The sequence below is a fragment of the Perca flavescens genome, chromosome 2, assembly GCF_004354835.1.
Source record: "Perca flavescens isolate YP-PL-M2 chromosome 2, PFLA_1.0, whole genome shotgun sequence".
Taxonomy (NCBI): Eukaryota; Metazoa; Chordata; class Actinopteri; order Perciformes; family Percidae; genus Perca; species Perca flavescens.
In genome coordinates this window covers 29,386,852-29,410,092 of record NC_041332.1, presented here as the reverse complement: position 1 = coordinate 29,410,092, position 23,241 = coordinate 29,386,852, and the positions used below count along the sequence as shown (strand labels likewise).

The window sequence follows — 23,241 nt, the reverse complement described above, 5'->3', positions numbered from 1 at the left end:
TGTTGGTGGAGACCAAAACGGAGTTCTGTGTCTGCTGAACATGTAAAAAGGCAATTTTTCCTAACAAGTTCACCACAGCAACTTTATATGGTGATAATGTCAATTGTGAATTTTTCAGATTGTTTCACTGGCCAAAAATATCTATATATGCTGTTTTAAATGGAAAGTAAAGGTCACTATTAGCATTCTGGCTTTTAGAGCAGATTTAGTTTTGCTAGCAGATCTGTTAAATACCACGATACTGTTGCTTTCTCTGTGAAATGCTCACCAAATAGTCATATTGAATTCATTTTGTATTACCTATTGCCAAAAAAAAATCTAAAATACAAACATTAAAGAATAACAATCAACAATGTCATCTTAACAGGTACAGCCATGAGGGCACAGTAAAAGCCAGCTTTCTGTTCCAGCTTTATGAATGGAAATGTTTTTTTTTTACCTTGTGCTATTAGAGTGTAGAGAGTAAATGCCTACAGAGTGGATGTAATCTTTGTAAGAAAACGTGTGGCACAATGATCGGATGCTTTTGTTGCACAGAAAAGAAGCCATGTTCAAAGTCTCCACTCTGCCTCTCCCACGCAGAGCCACACACACACACACACACACACACACACACACACACACACACACACACACACACACACACACACACACACACACACACACACACACACACACACACACACACACACACACACACACACACACACACACACACACACACACACACACACACACACACACACACACACACACACACACACACACACACACCTCTGCCGCCTCCAACAACAACAGCACACATTCTAGGCCGGAATTGACACCCCAATAAAAGTGTGGTTACTGCTGGCCAGGTCTCCTGGGATTTGAATTCTTGTCTTTCTGAAGCACAGTCTGGTGACAGAGGGCCAGCTTTCCGCTAGGCCAGTCCTGAGGTTGGAGATCTACTCTCTACCTACCGCTGACATTCCCTTCTGTTGTTGAGGTCATTACCAAACTGTATAAAGGAGGCGGAAACTAAATACCAGAGCTGCAACAAAGCATAGTGAATGCTTCTGTTTAGTGATGAATGCCTTGGTTTTTATAGTGTGCTGCTGTGTGAAATAGTGTAGCTGAATGGCAGTACTTTGTTTATCTACCTTAGCACGCAAGTGGTCTTAAGATCTCCTGATTGTAGATGGATAGAGGTTTTGTGTGGAGGAGAAGCTGAATGTAATGCACCATCATCTGAGATGATATAGCAACATGCTGGTATCAGTAATATAGAGTGACTACAGGGAAATATGGACATATTAAATCACAAATTACAAAGATGAACTGGTCATAAGAGCCTCTCACTATTGTCATGAATTAAAAAGTATGGTTTGTTGAGCTAAATGCAGACAGATGTCTAATTCATTGGTTGGACATTATTCCTCCAGAGCTATAAAAAGCAATGAGATCTATATTTCATTTTTGGTGGAGAGGGAGCAGAGAGAACCCGTCTCCACTCTTGACTCTCCCATCGTATTATTGTCATCCTCTTGTATCCTGATCCACTTGACTGAGCAAACAAGGCATGCCTTTATCATTCATGTTTAATTAGAGTTTGCCCAAGCATTCATGCCAAATTGCTTACGTTTAAACCCCCGTGTTTGTCTCGTCTGTTCCTCCATGGAACTGATGCCATAAAGGAAGTCTCTTCAAAAAATGATAATTGTTTAGCTTGAAAGGTTCCCAAAGTAGGTCATGCATAGCTGGCTCAAATGGAGTGAAGGGTGTGTGTGTGTGTTGGGGGAGGTTATTCCAGGTCTTTTTACGTAACACTTTCATTCTTTCGCAAACACACACACACAAGTGGTGCTGCCAACTGTAAAACATTAATAACTTTGTTGATAACTTAATTCATAACACAAATGCCCGAAAGGCAGAGTAAACTGTAAGAATTGATGTGTTGATGTGAATGTAAAACAGGAAAAAGAAAGTCTCTTTTTAGGCTCCTCAGATGGTTTGGAGGCTTTTCATGCAGTGACCTTCTTAGATATTATTTCAGCAATTTACTTTTTTTTTTTTTCTCCAGGTAGTTTTAAGTTAATGCACATATATGCAATGCTGCCTAGATGTTAATACTGTGATATTAATTTTTAATTATTAAAATATCAGCTTTATCGAAATGGATCTGCTTTTAAATTACCTCTTGATTTAACAGCATGTTTAGCAGTTAAACTAATCTTCTATGAAATGTGTCTTACATAAATTGCAGCTTACACATTGGATGTAACATACATAACATACATAAGTGCATACTAACATTGACATAGCACTGTCTGTCTTACACTCAAAGTCTCTATCAGCTGTCTTTCGGGAAAAGAATAAAATAACATACTGTACATCTGCCCAAATTTGTTCACATCCCTAGTCTTGAAAATGTATAATTTATTAGAAACTGCTATCATGGTGATGACCTAGAAAATACATATTTACAGCACGGTCCTCCTGCTCTGCTGTGGGAGGGGGGCGGGGCGAATGATTGTGTCCTTGGTCAAGCATTTATTTGAATCCATAAAAGACCATTCTAAGGAATCCCTGTTATTTAGCATTCCCTGCAGAAATCATGGATGTGGCAGACTATTTTATTCAGACAAAGTTCTTGAATTGCTGCTTGTGTTTAAACAACATTTAACATTTCAGGCGTTTGGCTTGTTTTGTTAAATGAAAACATATCTCTCACAAAAGGTAATGAATCAAGTAATCTAGTATTTCAAACAAAACCCAGCCTTACACAGATCTCAAAACTAGGCCAGTATAAACCAACATTATGTGCATAGCTAGGTATTACTTAAGCTAACTCAGAAAATGTTTTTTCCGTTTGTTAAATTTTAATTGACCATCCCTGTACGTACAGAAAATGACACAGAAACATGACTTCATTTAATTCTAGTGAATGGTAGGCGGTGTCTGTTTCATTGTGAGTGTAAATGACTTTGCATGTGGTTGAGCGTTTTGGAACTTGACATTTCTGTAAAAAAAAAAAAAAAATTGCCAGTTTCAGCAAGAAGACAGTCATAGGACACTATGATGGCATCAAATCAATACTGTCCACTTCTCTGGGAAACACTCAGATCTGGCCATTCTCCCTGTTGAGTTTACTGCACCGTACCTGGCACAAGCAAACATTCTCCAGTTCAATGTCTGCTTTTTGATACGCCTGCCTTCCTCCAACTTGGCTACAGCTGCCTGTTTCACTCTGCTCTGAAAGGGAGACAGTCTGGGGCTTTTTTTTGAGGGGTTCGACTGTTAAGCGGGAGCTTTCTCTTTTAATCACAATCCCGCTGCAGCTGCTGGACCTTGGAGGAAGTAAAAGGAGCTGATGCACCATTATACTGTAATGTAGAAGAGTTTGTGCACATTCACTCCTTGATTGATTTGTTTTATTTGTTTAATCACACATGGGCACGCTCACAGATGCATGTTTGCTTTTTTGTGGTTTAGTGTCAGAGTGACATTAAAAGGGATACTTCACCGATTAGCATTAAGCTTTGTATCGGTAGAAACCCGGTAGTATTTTCGAATGACCGTGCTTCCCTCCCTCATGTCCTCGTGAGACGAGACTTCTCTGTATTGTGTGTCTGAAAAAAACCCTCTGATGACGCAAAAATCGTCGTTTTGCGTCATCTGAGGCATTTTTGTCCAGAGGCAATGGACTACAGCCAGAGGTAGCAGCTAGTTCCGCATATTTTCAAGACACCCATTGGGGGTGAGAATGTCCAAACAGTGTCAGCCATCTTGAAGCTAAGCTAACAGGCTCTCTCTATTCTGCAGCAACCTTGCAATTATTTAGAATTTTCTTCACATTAGGTCAAATCTAAAATCAACTGAAGTAAAAGTGAACTGAAAAACTTTGAAAAACTTCTAAAACCGTCTCTCTCTTCCCTCTGCTCAAAATTCAAACTACCGCACATGTGTACCACCGGGATACATTGGAACAGATCGGAGAATATGCAGGAAACTTTATTACAGACGGAATACTCAACACACTACGCAAGCTTCGCCTGCTACGGGACCAGCACCTCAGCCTGCGGTGTCTCTCGATGCCGCTAGCCGGGGAAGGGGACCTCGAAAGCGGTGTGCGAGAAAGCGGAAACGTGGAACGAGGGCAGGAGTTGGAGCTAGGTGGAAAGCTAACGCTAGCCGGCCACCTGTCCCATCCATCCTGCTTGCAAATGTCCACTCATTAGACAACAGACTAGACAGCATCCAACTTCAGCTTGGGAGTGGCCTTGTAGGGAAGAGAAGCAAGTGCATTCTGGGAGTTGTTGTCTTTCATCCACATGAGCCAAAAACACATTTTCTGGCTTTTCTCAGTCTAGAAGGCATACATTTCTAAAAAGAATTCACATTTCTACTACATATATGACCCAATTTAAATACATATTCATGTTTCGAGCGGTGAAATATCCCTTTAAAGTAATTAAGGGACAATGAGAAAATGTAACGTACGTCACCATTCAGGTTTATCCAGTGCATTCCTTGGGTCTGGTGTCACCGTTGCTGTGAACACAAGAATCATGTAGTTAGTTTTCTAAGCCAATGTACAGTCCCTCTGTGCTTCAAACTCTCCACCATCATCCCTGTGCCAAAGATTACCTGCCTTAATGACGTGTAGCTAATAAAGCATTTGAGCGCAACCTTCTATAATACCTGAAATCCTGCATCTCCTTCCTGATAGCCCCATATCAAGGATGGATTCAACATTTCACTCCACCATGCCAACACCCGGAATCACCAAAACACCTACACACCCATCCCATTCATAGACTTCAGTTCCACCTTTAATTCCATCAACCCACACAAACGTTTTAGCACATTATTTTGGTATGAACATTGACCCAGCCCATTGCCACTCAATTTGGAGCTTCCTGTGGAACAGACCACAGAGGGTGAAGGTTAATAACCTAACCTCACACTCTTACCTTCATCACAGGAGTTCCTCAGGGCTGTGTTCTCTCCCCATGGTTATTCTCATTGTACATTACCCACTTAACATCCAAGGAAAGTGTAAAAAGTAAATACGCAGATGACACAACCATTGGCCTCATCTTCAACAATGATGAAACCCAGGTGGCAATAAACACATCATTGCAAAAGCTTGACAATGTCTCTACTTCCTTCGACAGCTCAATGGTACGGCATCACAGAAGAGTCATACGCAGAAAAAACTACAGCGGATTGTTATCCAAGCATTCAAAATGATAGGCAAACCACTCTTTCAGTTGAGTTGAAGTGAGCAAAGAAGATAGTCTCTGACCCCTTACAACCTGCTCATCACCTCTTCTAGCTCCTTTTCTCATGGAGGTGCTACAGGTCACTGTCCACTAAGACTAAAGGACTCACAAACAGTAGAGAACAACATACTGTCCCAAAAACAAATTCCATCTTCTTCGTTACCTGTGAAAATCAATCCTAAAGTTCAGTCTAAGTTAATGAGGCTCCAGCAGTTTGATTAAGTTAAATCATAAGGTCACCTTCATCCTGGCAGTCATATCTTGGTTTATTGTTTTATTCTAGCAACAAACCATGATTTTAATACATAAACATCACATTTTCACATTATTTTTCTCATTCTTTAAAATAAATATATTTTTCTACATCTACACTTGTGGATTGCCTACAGTATCTTGGTGATCATGTTATTGTTAATGCTTTACATTTGGACTGGCCACACATAATTGTAATTCAAGTGGCATTAAACATTAAACCTGCATTCTTAAGGCTAGGGACATTTTTCTACATGGAAACACTTGTTCTTGCCGACCTAGATTCCTTCTTTATGAAATACGTACAATAATGTCCTTGATGGACGCGTGCCAACTATGGTGAAAAAGGTACCACCTCCCAGTTGCTCATGCCAGCAGTCACAGAAATCATATTTGTCATCAGTGGGTTATTGATTTAATTCCTTGCACCAGGAAATATGGACATGAGTATGATTCTTTAACCACGATCCAAACTATTGACCTGTGGCAAAATCCAGAATTACATTTTCTGTTAGGTCTGTAGATGTTTGCATGTGGATCTATCCATTATTATTGGACATTCCTAAACAATAATTAGTTCACATCTGCTAAGAGGAGGCATAATATAATCTTAGAACAATTCTATGATATGTCTTTGTCCGGTGAAAGTTTGCTCTCTTTTATTACCATTGTGAAAACGTGGTTTTGAAAGTTTCTTCCTTGAGAGGAGAGACAGTTACCGGGTTCCTTTTGGGTCACTGGTGGAGGAGGATGTTATCCTGCTTGTTGTGAATGCAGCTGACATGCCTTAAGTTCTTCCTTCATTGCAGTATGATTACACCCACTCGCTCCAGTGCCAGTGACACGTGCGCCTTGTGGTATTTCAGGCTCACCAGGAGGAAGCTTCTTATTCAGGTGTGATGTGGATACTACTCCAGCTGTCTTTGCGTTTGCCTGTTTGACAGATTAAGAGGATGGGTTGATTGTCGCATTGGAACGTGTTTGAGTATGAAGGCACCACTGTGAAATACAGTAACTGCAGAAGAAGAAAGACACAAAAATTACACTTATACATATGACCTAAAGTATATTACATGACCATGGTCAATGGATTGAGATAAGAAAATACAATGAGTTTCCCCCCCCATGCACATGGAGATCTCATTCATCCCCAATATTAAATTGTTTCTATGACACATGACTGCAAATCAATGCATGCCTATACACATTTAATATGTTAACAGGGATTAACAGTGTTTGCACACAGCAATAGCTGTCATTTTCTGCTGTAAATTAAATAGAACATGGAAAACAACTTCCACAGCCAAATCATAGCTTTAATTTGGTTTTATAAATGTTCCGAATTTATCATCAAGTCATTATAATTAAGTGTTGATCTACATTATCAGTGTGATCATTATTTTATTGTGAGGGAGTGTGTCACGCGACGGTTAGACAAATTTCCTTTTGTCATTCAGCTGACACCCTCGTGAGTAATACAAGTTTTTACCAGGAAATAAGTTATTCTTATTTGGTGCATCATAGGTACATGCAGCAGTTGCTTTAAAGCAATACAGGTTTTCAATATTTCTAAATTAACAATGGATCAAATAATAGTCACTTAAAGGGATGAACTCACAGAATTATCACCAGACTCTGCAGTTCCCCTCAGCTCTACAGAACGTTCAATCTAAACCCACTGCATGCTACTTGCTCAGGGCCAAACAGCAGACAGACAAAGTTAGTGAAGAGAAAAGAAGCTGGTGAAGGAAGTGGATCATTTCACAGATAAAGAGGCAGATATTTTTCTAAGGAGCTGGATGAGATGTTAAAAGAAAAAACTAAAGGAGAGTAAATATTGGGCTTTTCAAATGAACGCTAGTGTTGGGAATAAAATAGGTGAGGATTATCAGCAGGTGAAACCGGATGCTGTTACTTCCCCATATACGAAATATTACACGTCAGTAGATCACTAGGTGAAAATAACTATCGGATCAGGTACAGGTCCCATTTTATTGTTCTTTTATTCTCTTGGCCCTGACATTAGTTATTAGAGCTCCCATCTATGGGCTGTATTAGACAAGCTCTGCTGAGGACATGGCATTTATTTCCTCTGTGAACAAAGCTGCAACGCTCATTTCATGCAATATGAATTAAGGGCCAAACACTCACAAGTGTTTCAAGGGGTGATTTCCCCTTAGTGATTACCACTAGAGAGGTGCCAGAAACTGAACAGGAGAAAATTACCATACTATAGAGAGACAGAGAGAAAACCTGTTAAAAAGTATGGCACTCGGTATGTGTCTGAATGTGTGCACATGTACAGTCTGATGTTTGTTACAGAGACCGAGAGTGAGAGAGAGAGAGAGAGAGAGAGAGAGAGAGAGAGAGAGAGAGAGAGAGAGAGGGGAAAGTACAGTAGATTTGCATATTTCACTGTACTGTATCTATTAATGAGAGTCTTTGTATCACTTGAGTGATTAATGAATATAAATGTCTGGTAGTTGGTTTTAGTTTTTGTTGTTGCTTACTAATAAACTAGACCTTAAGTATGATTATAGAAGAGCAATATCTAAAACGGCAATAGTGTAATACATTTTAGAAAACCGGTGCACACAAATGTATATAGCTGAATGGACAAGGTCAAAAGCTCAGGGAATGGCTGAGTAAGTGGACATTGCGTTTAAAATATTTACCATAATAACATCTATAACTGGATGTAGTGATCCTTCTAAATGTGCCCTTTCTTTATGTATTATTTGGAACAGGTCCATTGCATACTTTTCTTAATTGTTAACTGGGAGGAAGAGAGTGTGATCTAGATTTTCCAGAAACTAATCAGTGATTTGTTCCTGACCAATCAGGAACCGGTACAATTTAAGACCAGCCTTTGGAACCTTTGCTTTTTTTGAAACTACAGTCTTACTTGTTTTGGAAAAACCAGTGGTTGATGTTAGTGTGTGGACATTACTGAGCTATCTTGAAAGTCACTATTATTTAGACAGAAGTTGCCACAAATATACATTCACAACAGGGAAAACCTGTGTGTCAGTAGATGGCACATTTGTTGTTTTCTTTGGGTCTTATTCAACTTCTCTTAATTAAGTCACCTGATAGTGATTCATCAAAACGTCTGTCTTAAGAAATGTAGGGAATTTCCAATCAGTTTCACTTGGGACCACAATGGATGTTAAATAGCTTGCTTGAGGTTTATAATAGCAAGTTATTATACTGTAAATATTTTGTGCAACTTCTGCCGTCTTGTCCGATGTTGGGAATGAACTACAACATCCTGTCACATTTCTTCACCTGCACATCTAGTTACGCATTGCCACACACCATTTACAAAATACCCTAGATGAATGGCAAGACAAAATGCTGAGTCAAATGCTCAGCCTACTGCATCACGTTTCACCCCCCCCACACACACACACACACGTTCTCCTACCTCCCCCCGCCACCCTGAGATTAATGGTGTTGAAAATGAGGGCACGTCACATGTGTTGATGCAATGGGAGAGGCACTGGCCTAAGCAGAGCTAGCCTGGAGGCTCAGTCACTATAAACTGCTGTATATCTACTCTCATGGCTCGTCCTTACTGCAGTTAAACATTTAAATAACTGTTAATTTACAGGTAGAAACTCACGATGACAGAGGACTGACAGCCATTAGCAGACTTTATCAACTAATGGAAGAACACTGTGTTGAAACTTCTCAATGCAGCATTCTGTTCTTCACACAAAAAGCTCGTGTTGAATAAAACTTTACAAACAACTTATTAAATGTATTTATTTCAGCTTGTTACCCCCATATCTCTGATTGATTAGCGTCTCAATAAACTTTTCTCCACGACATTCATGAGTGCTAGCTATGCCAATTGTTTCATGGGGATGTTTGTTTAGGGCTTATGGTCCTCCTGTTGTCTAGTTTACATTTGATAGTGCTACAGGCAGGCTGACATGGATTCAAAGATTTAGATACACATTTGTCTAATGCATGCTCACCACTGGTCAAACAGAATACCACATCATCCACATACCAATCTCATTTTTTTTCTGTCCCATAGTGGTATTTACAGTAACAAACATCTGTAGGCTGCATGATTTAATTATTCCTCCTCAGTGGGCTCCCTTTGGTTTTGGTCCCCCTTGTGCCTCCCCTTTGGGACACACACACACACACACACACACACACACACACACACACACACACACACACACACACACACACACACACACACACACACACACACACACACACACACACACACACACACACACACACACACACACACACACACACACACACACACACACACACACACACACACACACACACCATATTGATATTTCACTGTGGCTTCTCAGTTTTGGCACACGCACACATTTAGTGACCATATTGATATTTCAGTGTGGCTTCTCAGTTTTGGCTCAGTTTTCACGTAGCCTATGGTTTGTCTTACTGTAACGAGATGAACACAAACCTTAAAAGTGAATTATTGTTACAAGATTCTTTAGGATTCAATGGGTCAAGTATTACAGTTTTTTACAATCACTTTGCTACTAATTTCAGAACCTTGACGTCATTTTTCAAAACTCTAGACACAAAACTCACAACCAATGATCAAAATACACATTTTTCAAAACTAACACTTTTTTCAATTGCTTGGATACAATACACATAAACAAAAGATCATTTGTTCATTTAACAAAGATCACTTGTTCAATATGACACAACTTAACATCAAAGTACTACTATTTCAAAAAGCAATTCACACATTACATTTCAGATAATTGTCTATTCATTTCATTACAATCATCTAACTATCAATCCATACAACTACTCAAAATGATAAGTACCTGTTGCATTACTCTTAATGCATAGTTGTATGGAAACAGACAAACAATATTCCATGTTTAGATCATGAAAGTTTCAAGATACAGAGATTCATTGTCACTAGTTAGCGTGGAGCATGAACCAATTAGAATACAGAATCTATGGATGTAATATTTCATCATCATTCTTTACTGTAATGTACTACTGTTTACCAGACACTGTTTCTGTGGTCCCATGTACTACTTTACTGTACTGTACTACTGTTTACCAGACACTGTTTCTGTGGTCCCATGTACTACCTTCACTGTACTGTACTACTGTTTACCAGACACGGTTTCTATGGTCCCATGTACTACCTTCACTGTACTGTACTACTGTTTACCAGACACGGTTTCTATGGTCCCATGTACTACCTTCACTGTACTGTACTACTGTTTACCAGACACTGTTTCTATGGTCCCATGTACCAACTTTTCAGACTATTTACAGTATTGACAGTATTGCACTGTATGGATTCAGGCCCTTGGATTTTCTTGTCCAATTCTTCCAACTCGCTACTGATGATTGAGATATATAATTTACAGTCGTGAAAAAATTAGGACACCCATGCTAAAGTTGACTAAAAAGAGGAATAAAAAAATCATCTTTTGCAAATTGATCTTAATGCCTTAATTAAAAAAATGAGGAAAAATCCAATTTTTAAGGACACCAATTTTCTTTGTGAATGAATAATGTATCGTAAATAAATAAATGTTCTTCCTTAAAATACAGGGGGCATAAATAAGTACACCCCTATGTTAAATTCCCATAAAGGCCGGCAGATTTTTATTTTTAAAGGCCAGTTCCCTTGGCCTTTGGCATTAAAATAACCCCACATAATCACATACCCTTCACCATACCCCCATATTTTGAAAAATCACATCAAGGTTATAAAATTAATAGCAAAGTGATTGTAAAAAACTGTATTGTAAGCATATTTATCATGTTTTATAGATGGGTAAATGGTGAATATGTCGGAGGTAGTTATATCTGCGCATTAGGGGTCCAACCTAATGGCATAATTGTAAGCTGTCTGTTTGTACTCAAAACAACCACAAATCTGTCTGCGTTTAAGAATGAAGTCGAATGATTAAATCAGGACAAAACATGAAACATAATTTGTGGTTGGACCCTAACATAGTAGTGTGTCTTCACTAATATGAGAGCAAAACCCACAACTTACACTGCTGTTGGACGGAGGGCTCGAAGCTCCGCCATGCACAGTAAATGCATGACAACGGATTTCTTTTTTTAGATAGCTTCGATCTATTTTGAGAGATGGGTAATGATACAGGACAGACACTGAAGGACATTCAAACCTGTCAACTCTTCTTTCTTCACACCTCATTGGTCAGAGGGAAGATGGCATTGATGAAAGGTCGTGGTGAATCTGATTAAAAGAGAATATATCCATCTAATTCACAGGCAGCACAGGGTAGTTTTTCACTCGCTGCCTATAGATGGATTAGGGAATTGATCCGATCTGTCCTCACAGAGTCGATCTCACTGTGCCTCCAGCAGCTGTTAACCCTGTAGTGTATTAAAATCAGATTAGGCTCTTCCACCTAAAAGAGTGTGCCAATGGGGGAGGGTTACAGCACGTTCATGTGTGTAAACACACCTCTGTACTCCAGTATAAGGGGGAGAAAGACAGAAAATCAGGAGAATCCATGTTCTTTCATGTTCCTAGTGAACCAAAAATGTGTGTTTTAAAAATAAAAAAGTGTGTACGACAACATAAAAAGAATTTCGATCAAGTCATAACAGTTAGGGCGGCTGAAAGGACATTGGAATAAATGTGGCTAAGATTGTTATTGGTTAGGTTGGTCAGTTTTTGACCACCATAGTTAGCTCAGTTTCTAGAAAATAAGCAATTCAATAGACAAAATTAGTTTGCAGATGTTTTTGCACTCCTATAAAGTGACAAAACAGTCTGTAATACTGAAAAAGGGAGGTGTAAAGCTAACAAGTTTTCACGTACAGTATAACACCACTTTGCAAGCCAGTGACACTGTTTACAATCCAAACGAAATGCACAAACAGGGTTTATATTTCTACTTGTAAGCCTCTTACCCTCTTATGTTTGTCTCGGATCTTTGTATTAAGATGTTCTTCCTTGATGTATTGTTATATTTTAAACAAAGGATTTTCCTGTGTGCCAAACATGCAGACATGATAAAAGACATTCATTGTAATTGTTGTGGTCCAGTACTCATTTCCCAATATCCCTCATTTACATAAAATTACATTCTTCAGCAAAATGTCTTAATTTGTAAGTGCTGCTGTGCCAGCATTTGTTTTACTTTCTGTAAGAGGACACCGTGTGAGTTAGTGGTGCACCGTGAAAGACAACTTTAAACACATCAGGGCTATAAAATGGCCATATGCTTTATAAACATAAATAATCCAAATACATATTGGTTGGGAATTTCTTAATTCAACGTGATCTTATTTCATACAGCTATGTGTGTAAAGATTTTCAACCTTAACATTTGGACGAGGAAAAGGAAAGAGGGAAACATTTAAAGTAACTTGATGAATTGAGCCCATGTCTTTCATTAGTAATGGTCTTCTTTGTTAAAAGAGCAATAATGGGGCGCCCGGATAGCTCAGTTGGTGGAGCAGGTGCCCCTGTGTGGAGGTTTGCTCCTCGACGCAGCGGGCCCGGGTTCGATTCTGCCCTGTGGCCCTTTGCTACATGTCATTCCCCCTCTCTCTCTCCCCTTTCATTTCTTCAGCTGTCCTGTCAATAAAAGCCTAAAAATGCCCAAAAAAATAATCTTAAAAACATTACTTACTCATTATGTGTACAGTAGGCTATATATATGCGCAGACTTAGCTAAAATAGCTACATTTACTAAAATGTTAAATAAGCCCCTTAATTTGTCATTCATCACTAAAGCCACATAAAACAGTAGCACGGAAATAACTGCAAGGAGAGTGCCTCGTTTGGTTAGCGAGAGTGTCCCTCTGAGAATCTGAGATTTACAGTACAACGAAAACCGAGAGGAATAGAGACAAGAGAGTCAGAAAAAGATAAAGAGCTGCATAGGGGGATGGACAGAGAGGGAAAGACAATGATCAGAGATAAGCAGAAAGAGGAACAAAAGGGCAGAGAGGGAAAGGGCATGTGTAAGTCCCCTTTCAATTTACTTTATGTTGCTCATTGCAGATGACAGACTTGGGAGCAGAAAGTCTCAATAAAAATACCACATGAGCATACCTAATCCCCACACATCAACCCACACCTTATTGAACTCATCATCTTCTTTTTAATTAAGGAAAAATAGGGTTTATCCAGCAAATGAATCAGGATTTATGAGAATCAAAGCATTATGTTTCAAATGATGGAACAAGGACGTTTCTCTGTCCCAGCTGTACAAATGATCACAGTTGCTTTAATGAGATAAGGGTCAATTCAAATAGTCTGAATGAATTGTTGGTTTGTTCTTGGGGTGCGTGTGTAGCGCTAATTAACAAGCATTAGGCCATGTGCAGTATACTGTTTATTTTAAACAGCAAGGGGAAGTATCCAGTACAGTGGGCGCCTGAAGGGAGTGAGGAATGCAATGCAAACAAAGTCTCTTGTCCTTCCTGTCATCTTTTCCGATTGGCTGGTAGCCAGTGACTTGGGAGACATTTGCCATTAACTGTATGCATCAGACTGGGATTTTAGACATGTTTTAGCCAAAGCCTGACTTTCTGCCACTGCAGCTGAAGCATCGCAGGCCAATATTCAGTTTTCCTTTGACATGTTGAGTGTGACAAAACAACCAACCACATACAAGCCAAGAGGGTTGCATAGAGAGTGGTTATCAATTGTTAAAATGCTAGATATTTTATCACCAAGTCTTAGCTCTCCTAATGTCATCGGAGAGAGACAAGAAAGATAGCGGATACACAGAGTGATTGCAACTCTGCACACTGAACACAGCTCAGAGAATGGACTCTACTGCTTGGAAAGGAAGAGTGAGTAGACAGACCAGACAAACTTGGCAGGACTGAGCTCACTCGAGAACGTAGAGGTTTGTTCCAAAATCAATGCAGCCTACTTATATTTGATTCTACAAAAATTAAGGCTTCCATTGGCAGACACGTCACTCACACACACACACACACACACACACACACACACACACACACACACACACTTTCCCTTGCTATTGTCAAGACTAAGGTAAAATGAGGATGTTTCTAAAAGTCCTTACAATCCTTCCTCATAACATTTTCACCTGTCATGCAGTGTTTTTTGTAATCTGATAAGCCAGTACCTGAAGCAAAACACACCAAGTAACGCTCGGGACCTCACATGATAAATTGAAACTACGTTACTTTCTAGTATTAGATGACTTGCGCCCTAGAAGTTATTCTAGTCACATACTATGAACAAAAAAAAAAGTCTCTATATGAAGGTAGAATATATTCAGCTGTCTGTCTGTGGAGTCAATAAGGCACAGAGAATGATTAGAAATTATTGCTTTTGAGATTCCTTGAGACGGCCTTCATTATGGCTAATTGGATTGAATGGTGCCCACTCATTGGCCTAGATTTATACATTTACATCGTATTTAAGGCGCTTAATCTGAATGGCACAGATATGAGACTGACATTTAAGCTCCTAAATCCTGAGCATGTCATAAAGGCTTTAGAGAGGGGGGGGGAGAGAGTGAAGGGGAGGAAGACAGAGAGAGAGAGGGGGGAGACAGAGAGGGTGAGGAAGGAGAAAAAAGAAACTAGTGAGAGGGTCTCGGTGACTTTGTGCTCAGAGAGACAGTAAAGCAGAATGACTTTTGGCTTTTGTTCGAATGACTGCCAGCATGTCAATTCCAATGTAACATTTTTATCGACACCCTCCTCACTGCAACTTGACAGGCGGGCAGGAGCTCAACTTTTACGTTCCACACCAGAAGTTTAGGGTTAGTGAAACAGGTTCCCTTGGCAAACTTTGGAGGAAGTCTTTCTTTTTTCCCCGTTGTCTGCTGCTTAAGGAAGTATGCAAGACTGGCAATGTTTATTCACTTGACCTAGAAAAAGCTCTTGGTATAACTGTGCACATATTCTGAACTCAAAAGTAATTTTTGATTTTTATAGTGAAACGGCATACAGTGTGTGGATGCACAATGTACTGAATAAGCTATTTACTGCATGATTTGCTGTTGTTTTAGAGGATCTCAGGGGGAAATGTTTTTTTTTTTTTTTTTTTTTTTTTTTTTTAGAGTTGCGGGCTTCTACATCAGGAAATGTACTGAAGTGGTTCTAATACTCTCACTTTAACCTCTCATTATTAGCTTCTTCTGACTGGTGGATGTGCTAAATAGCCCCTCGTGAATTACAAAATGCTAACAATTACTGGAGAGTTTAAACGATTAGTCAATTAGTAGATTGACATAAAGTTAACCACCAACCATTTTAATAATTTTATAAAATTTTTTGCTTCCAGGTTCTCAAATGTGAGGATTTGCAGCTTTTCTCTGTTATATATCACTGTAAACGGATTGATATATAACAGAGTTTATTCAGTTCAGTGTTTACTCTGTTGATTTGACCGTGGCAGCCCCCCACGGCAACATTTCTGCCCCCCACACTATCAGAAATAGGGCTGCATTGTTAGAGTGCATGTCGGAGAATAGCGCGGTCACTCGGCAGAAAAAGGGAGAAAGAAAAAAAGAGACGCTGTCCGGATGATTAGCCAGTTGAGATTGTGTGTGTGCGTCCTTGAGAACTGTGCATCGTATAACTTATGTTGTCAGTTCATTTAAGCCTGGTCTTGCAAATTTAAATTAAGTTAACTGGTGATTTTCGTTGTTTGTGTTCTTCACCTGCTAGCTAAATTGCACGTGGCTGTTGATTCAATATAATAGCGATTGCTCAATGACCTGTTTGGACCTGCCCCCACTGCTAAAAAAAATCCTAAAGGAAACACTGCAGTTTACAATGATAGTCAGCAGCAACTCCATTGAAATGAATCGACTTCCCCAAGACATTTCACCATTTCAAAAGCTGGTGTGACTGAGCCTTTAGTCTCCCATGATGAAAAAAAAGAATATGTTAATGTTTTGGACTGTTAGTTGCCATTTTCCAACTCTATACCAACAATCACTAAAATAATCCTCGGTTGAAATCCTAATAAAAATGACAGGAAATGTATTTTCGATCTTCCATCAAACTTCATCTCTTTTTTTTTCTCCAGTTTCCATTACCTCAGTTTATACTGCCGCTCAATTAAGCTGCTGTTATATTTAGCCAGTTTACAGCACACAGCAGATTACAACACAACTGTCCATCTGGACATTAATACACAATAGAAACCCAAAGCTATTTTACTGCGGCCACAGACAGACTGTGTTGTTCACTGCTGGGCTCAGTTTAAGCCTTGCGACATATACATCCATCCAAATTCACCAGACTGAGCAGGATGAGGAGTGTCTGTGCGGAGGACTGATTCCTTTCACGCCTAATAAGCAATTATTGACGTTTCACCACAATTTCTTCTTAAACACACTAAACAAGAACAGCAAGTTGTTTGACAGCTTCATTCATGCTAGTACTTTGATTGCTTTTGACCACCTCAAATGATACAAGCGTGCCATATTGACACTGTGCCTTGTGTCTTATGTTTGTTTGCCGATTGCTCAATAATCCAATTATTGTAGCGCAACTCTCTCTGAGCCTCTGTGATGTGTAAATAGACACGTTCTTAGCATGCAGAAAGAGGGGAGTAAGATAGGAGAAGGGAATGGGAATAAAAGTGGGAAAGAGAAAACTCAGGGAGCTGGAGAGTACCGTCTGAGAGAAAGAGACAGAGAGGGAGAAGGGGAGAGTGAACGAGTGAAGGAGAAATAACCCACTAAGGGACTCTGCGGCTGCGTGTGTGTTCATGTGAGAGAAAGAAAAAAAGACAGAAGGGAAAGAAAAAAAACACAGAAGCCAAAGTCGCAGGCAAAGCCAAAGTTACCTTTATAAGTGCACTGACCTTGTGCACTTCACATTAACCTCCCTCTCCAAGAGAATTAGTCTGTATCATTCACACTCTGCTGTTCCTAACTGCGGCCATTGATTTCACTGGACCAGAAACGGGGAAATTGAATCTCCCGTTTCCCTGGCCAAAGACCAAGGGAATACATGCTAATGCTGCACAGACAGACCTGAAACAGCCTGTGCTTACTGTTAGACCATAGTTGTCTCTGTGGATAGATTTGGTGTGACTAGAATGGCTCCCTAGGGTGTGAGACTGTTGGAACAGCATCATAGGCTGTGGCTGCAAGGGATGGCTAAACTCTTTGACTGCTCTTTTCGCGCCTCTTCCCTGTGCATCGGGTTTCAAATGCAGGTATGAAAAGGGGACAAAAGAATACCAGAATGGCCCCCGTTAAATAGTTTTTAATGAAGGACACATAGCATCATAGCATTGTGCTGCACTATGGCAGCCATTCTAACCCTATTAAATCAGGAGGGAGCATATTACTTTTGATTGATGGCCGAGGGCGAGGAGCTCAGACAGATTCATTTACGCAGCATTTGCTCCTCGTTAATTACAACTGATGCTATCACAACAAAAACAAGTTTTTGTACGTTCAACCCAGGCCCAAAAGGGCTTTGGGGTGCAATGAGTTTAAAGAGACAGTTCAACTTAAACATGTATTGATTTATTTTTTTATTTTTTTTTTTTTTTTTTTTTTTTTTTAAATGGGGGCTATTGTTGATGTTTGGCTCCACAGTGGCACATTTTTGCCTTCTGCAACAAACGGCTTTAATCCACATCAATTAGAAGAAGTTGCTCAGCAGGAGGCAAATATTACAGGGATAATGCATGCAGTGTGTGTTTCGGGAAAGAGGGTAGACGTAAAGAGAAGCTCTGACGTGATGGCTGAGAAAGCAGGAATGTTGACAGTGCAAGAGCAGCAGCTGGGGTAAGAACATTTCCATGCCAAAGTTAGCCCACAACAAAAAAAAAGGTGGCACAAGAGGAAGGTTGAATCAAGTCAGCGGAGAAGGTAGAAGGAGGAGCTCAAACACAAAGTGGTTAAACAGATTTGTTTAAATTTAAAGGTCCAATATGTTATACTGACAGCTAGCGTTTAAAATGGTTAGTGCAGTCCAAATTCAAAAGAGTCATCTCCCCCGGCCCCTCCTCCCAAGCATCGAAGTTCACGGGAGTTGTTCGGTTGAGAACGCTAAACGCAACGTCCCACAATGTCAACGTTAGCTTGATGCTTGATTACTCCACAGCGCAGCGGAGTTGCTAGATGCTGCTGTGTTGACGGTTATAAAAGCCCGTGCTCTCGCGGAGCTCTGTGCCCGACTGACAGCCACCTTTTATTGACTAACGGTAACAACAACGACCGCTAAAAAGACACAACCTTGCGGAGCTTTGTGCCCGACTGACAGCCACCTTTCCTCGGCTTAACCTCACTGCAACTGCCGCTAAAAAGGCTGTCTGTACCCAGGGCACAGTCACTGTCTCTCGGCTACACCCGCTGAACAGAAGCGAGGGAACAATTTTGGCAGGGGGGAGATTGTCGGTACTACTACTTGCAGACCCGTTATACAGCTTGTCTATACACTGTACAGTCAGTACATTACACATTATGGTTGCATGCCAGTTTGTAAGAAAGTGGGAATCATCTTACTATAAAATTACCAACTTCTTCTCTGGGGACTACGTTAAACATCACAACTGCACTCTGTGTCCTTTTAGGCTCTAAGCTGTCTCCATCTTTTAAATGCTTCTCCAATATTTACCCGTGTTATACCACGTCTCTGGTTATGCAACCGTTTAGAAAGATGGCGAGGTGATTTTTTAGGGCGGGTAGAATGAATCTATCTCCGTAAATCCCGGAGGCTGGGTTTGCATTTTTACAGGTATATCTGGCAAACTGGCCTGGCTGTCAAAATAGGCAGTTGATACCAACACACAGGCCAAAACACAAACAGAAATTCTGTCACGGAACAGAACTTTCAAAATAAGAAAATACTGGCTTTAGCATTGTTGTCAGAAAACATAGTATTTCAACTTAGCATGTTTCCTTAATATCTGATGACACAATGTGGTCATTTTTGATTAAATACGTAATCTCACTAAATATATTACATATTGCACCTTTAAATTTGAAAAAAAAAAAGTTTAAATTGTGTTGAAAAGAACACATTTTGTGAACAGGAATGCTTTTTTCTTTTGCTACAGAGGATCATAAATTAGATACTGTGGGGACATGGGGACACATAAGATCCAGGCATGGGAAAAAAAAAAAAAAAAAGACAGCATACAAAACCCCTGTTTTTTTTGGTACATCCGTTGCTGATTTATTTTGAACGGTAGAGAATCCTTCATCTACAGCACAGCAGCAGGGCTCAGGTTTGGGCCTTTTTTTTAGATTTATATGGATTTATTATTCTAAGCTATAAAACACAGAAAAATATGCCTCTTTTAGATACACTTTACACATGCGAGGCTATAAGCCGTAACATGTATGTGTAGGAGCAGTAGGTGTTAAATGGAAATTATGACCTCTGTTTCCCAAGGGGATTTGGTGGTGGCAAATGTGTTCAGAGCTGCCTGGCATTTCTTCTGAATTTACAGTAACCAGAGTTTGTATGCTTTGGCCAGGGATCCCAGTGAAATGGGCATGCCTCACACTGTAACATGGCTGTTATGACAGGATTTCTCATATATAACTTCTGTGGACAGACAGACCCTGGGGGCAGAGTACATAAAGAGGAGTCAATGCCACATTGAGAAGCTGTCAATGTGCTCCACAATATATGGTGTCAGAAATCTGGATGTAGTGTGCCAGTCAGGTCTTGGTAGAAGCTATACACTCACTCACCACTTTTATTAGGTAGACCTGTTCAACTGCTCATTAACACAGATATATCAGCAAATATCAGCCAATTACGTGGCATTTAGGCATATAGACATGGTCAGGACGATCTGCTGAAGTTCAAACCAAGCATCAGAAGAAGAAACGTGATTTAAGTGACTTTGAACGTGGCACGGTTGCAGTGTACGTATCTCTTAATGGCTGCTTCCAGCAGGATAAAGGGCCATGTCACAAAGCTCAAATCATCTAAAGTTGGTTTCTTAAAAAGGACGATGAGTTCACTGTTCTCAAATGGCCTCCACCGTCACCAGATCTCCAGTATAGCACCTTTGAGATATGGTGAAATGGGAGATTGGGTGTGCAGCCGACAGATCTGCAGCAACTGTGTGATGCAATCATGTCAATATGAACCAAAATCTCTGAGGAATGTTTGAAGCACCTTGTTGAATCTATGCCACAAAGAATTAAGGCAGTTCTGAAGGCAAAGGGGGTCCAATCAGGTAATAGAAAGGTGTACCTAATAAAGTGGCTTGATATGAGATGCACCGACATCTTTCCACCATGTTTTTGTATTGCTCAGAAAAACCAATTACGCTCTATTTCCTCTTATAAAGCTACTCATTAGCGCTGACGGGTTTCGCAACATGAAGCAGAACAGTGAATAGATAGAAAATGTAGAGCTACAAGCTGCTTTGCTGCAGCACAAAGCCCGTGTTTCAATAGGGAATCCTTTGTTCACTGTGTAAATCCCCATGGCCTCCCGTTTAAGAGCTCAGTATGTCACTTGAGACTAAACTCCTGCTCAGAAAAAAAGTAATTAAAATATTTATTTTTAAATCCACTCAGGTTGGAGTGGTCTCCTTTAGGAAATAAATAGAAAAGCCAGACAAAAATCCTATTTCTTTATTTTTCCTCTTCGTAACAAAACCATCACCCTCATACACCTTTCAGATAAGATACTCAATGTTTCTCCTCCCTTCTCCACCTGTCTCACATTCTTAAATATTTATGCCATAAGCTCAAGATGTCATGTATTTACCCTAATCTTCAAAGTTTTATACACCTCCAACAATGTATACACAAGGTAGCGAAGGGAAGAGCAGCAGAGAGAGAGAAGAAGGAGAGAAACCTCTGAATCGACAGTATTTCCCTAGGATGGAAAATGTGGGCGATATTCTGAGCCCCAGGAGTATTTGGTTGGGCGAATCTTGTATTTGAACAGGGCGACTTAGTGGTAAAGCCTGATGTTATGCTTTATTAAAAGTGCAGCTTGAAGGGAATTACAACGCGGTGCATATGTGTGTATGGTGTCTGCAACTGTATGTTAATAAATACATTTGTGCTCATGTGACTGCTATCCTGAGAAAAGAGGGCAAGGACAGTTCAGTCTGATGATGAACAGTACATTCCATGATGCATAACAGTTTTTCCTTACTGTAAATGTGGTGAAGTGAGGCAACATCTACGAGGACATATGCAAGTAGGGCGATAACATTTAAAAAAGGTATAATATGGAACATTTCCGCATTAAATGGCTCTATTTTATTGAGTTGGCCTTATCCCAAATGCCTGTTCAAAACCAGAGAAATCTGGTTCATCAACAGTGTGTTTCTGAATGTCATTTAACCTTTGCCCCCTCCCATACCAGATGATACGCAGAGTGATCCAATTGAAAATTCCTAATACAAAATTCCTTTGGGTGGTTCAGTACAGGGTCCCATAAAGCGTATCCAAGTACAGACCAACAGGGAGTACAGACCAAGCGTCAGGTGTCTGTGTCCCACCTGAGCTGCATTGACCGGCTACAGTCGATGGCAGAGGTTGACATGTGATGTCAGCCAGCATTAGCTCGGTCCTCTTGTGGTTGTTCATACATTTTGAATCCCATCAGAATCAGCCAGCAAATACTGTACGTCAGTATGTGTGGATGTGAAATAGAATTTAGATTCTCGGACCGAGCCCGAGCCAGAACTTGGCCCGACTGGCCCGTGGCCGATATTTTCCGCCGCTATCCTCGATCAAGCATTTGTGTTTTTTTTTAATCATTACTTTATTAGCCTTATTCAGTGGGGAGAAAGCTATGCCTCTCCAGCTTCTTCCGTAGCTCTGGGTAGGCTACATGACTTAAGTGCGAGGTAAACTGTGCTACATCGTGTCTTCCCCCATCTGCAGGACTGTTGTCGGCCAGTGCGTCAGCATGCAGACCGTGGCTAGGGAACAGTATTAATTAGGTGATCGAGACAAGAAAGTTTCCTATATGGTTCCAGGGCTTTGATTATGTTGCTGCCTTGATTGGTTACCCACACTATTCGGTTGAGGGAGCTAGGGTTGTTTTTTTTACGTTTCTTCATTTTGATCCATTTGTGATCCATTCCATTCTGAATAAAAAAATAGCGCAGTTTACATGCTTCGTCCTTGTTGCGTTATTCATTAAGATCATTCTAAACAGATTTCTGTAGTTCAAACAACTCATAATTGTAGTTGAGAACATCAGTTATAACGGCCCACGTTTTACAGTAAAAAAATCGGGCTTGGGCTCATAATTACAGTTAAATGTGTTGGGCCGGGCTCGGACACAACGTGCACGGGTAGGGTTGGGCTTGATTTTTTGGGCCCGATCTAAGCTCTAATGTGAAAACACTATTTAAATATCTTCCTTTCCTTTCTAGCTTGGTCTCATTCTGTCCTTTGTCCACTCACTGTCTACTTCTCCAGTCTGCCTCACCATTGCTGACATTGGTCGGCCCAAAAAGGTGACATGGGCGCCCGCTCAGAAAGGGCAGCCACATACACCTCTGCAAATCTTTCACCTTATTAAATATACATCAATAGTCAGCCATACCTGTGAAGGTCACCTGAGCCAAAGTTACAATAACTGTTTTTAACCTCTTGTTTTGAACCTGAAATTATGTTTTAGGGTATAACATGTGATGAAGTACAATATTAATGAGCAGGCCCAAACGGAATCTGCTGATTACATTTTTTTATTTTATTTACAGTTTTTAGCAGTAATCCAAAATGAAAATCTGCTGAATTTAGAAGGCTTTTTT

General features: G+C 40.2%; 1 protein-coding gene and 1 long non-coding RNA gene across 2 annotated transcripts in view; one reads left to right on the top strand and one right to left on the bottom strand.

Annotated features, from left to right (window-relative positions):
* Positions 1–23,241, top strand: part of nr3c2 (nuclear receptor subfamily 3, group C, member 2) — an 80,073-nt gene that overhangs the window by 11,561 nt on the left and 45,271 nt on the right. The window lies entirely within an intron of this gene.
* The window catches only part of LOC114546238 (uncharacterized), a 45,555-nt gene continuing 27,844 nt past the window's right edge, over positions 5,531–23,241 (bottom strand). Inside the window, exon 3 of the long non-coding RNA XR_003690992.1 lies at positions 5,531–6,449. This is a non-coding gene — a long non-coding RNA (uncharacterized LOC114546238). The remainder of the gene's footprint in view (positions 6,450–23,241) is intronic.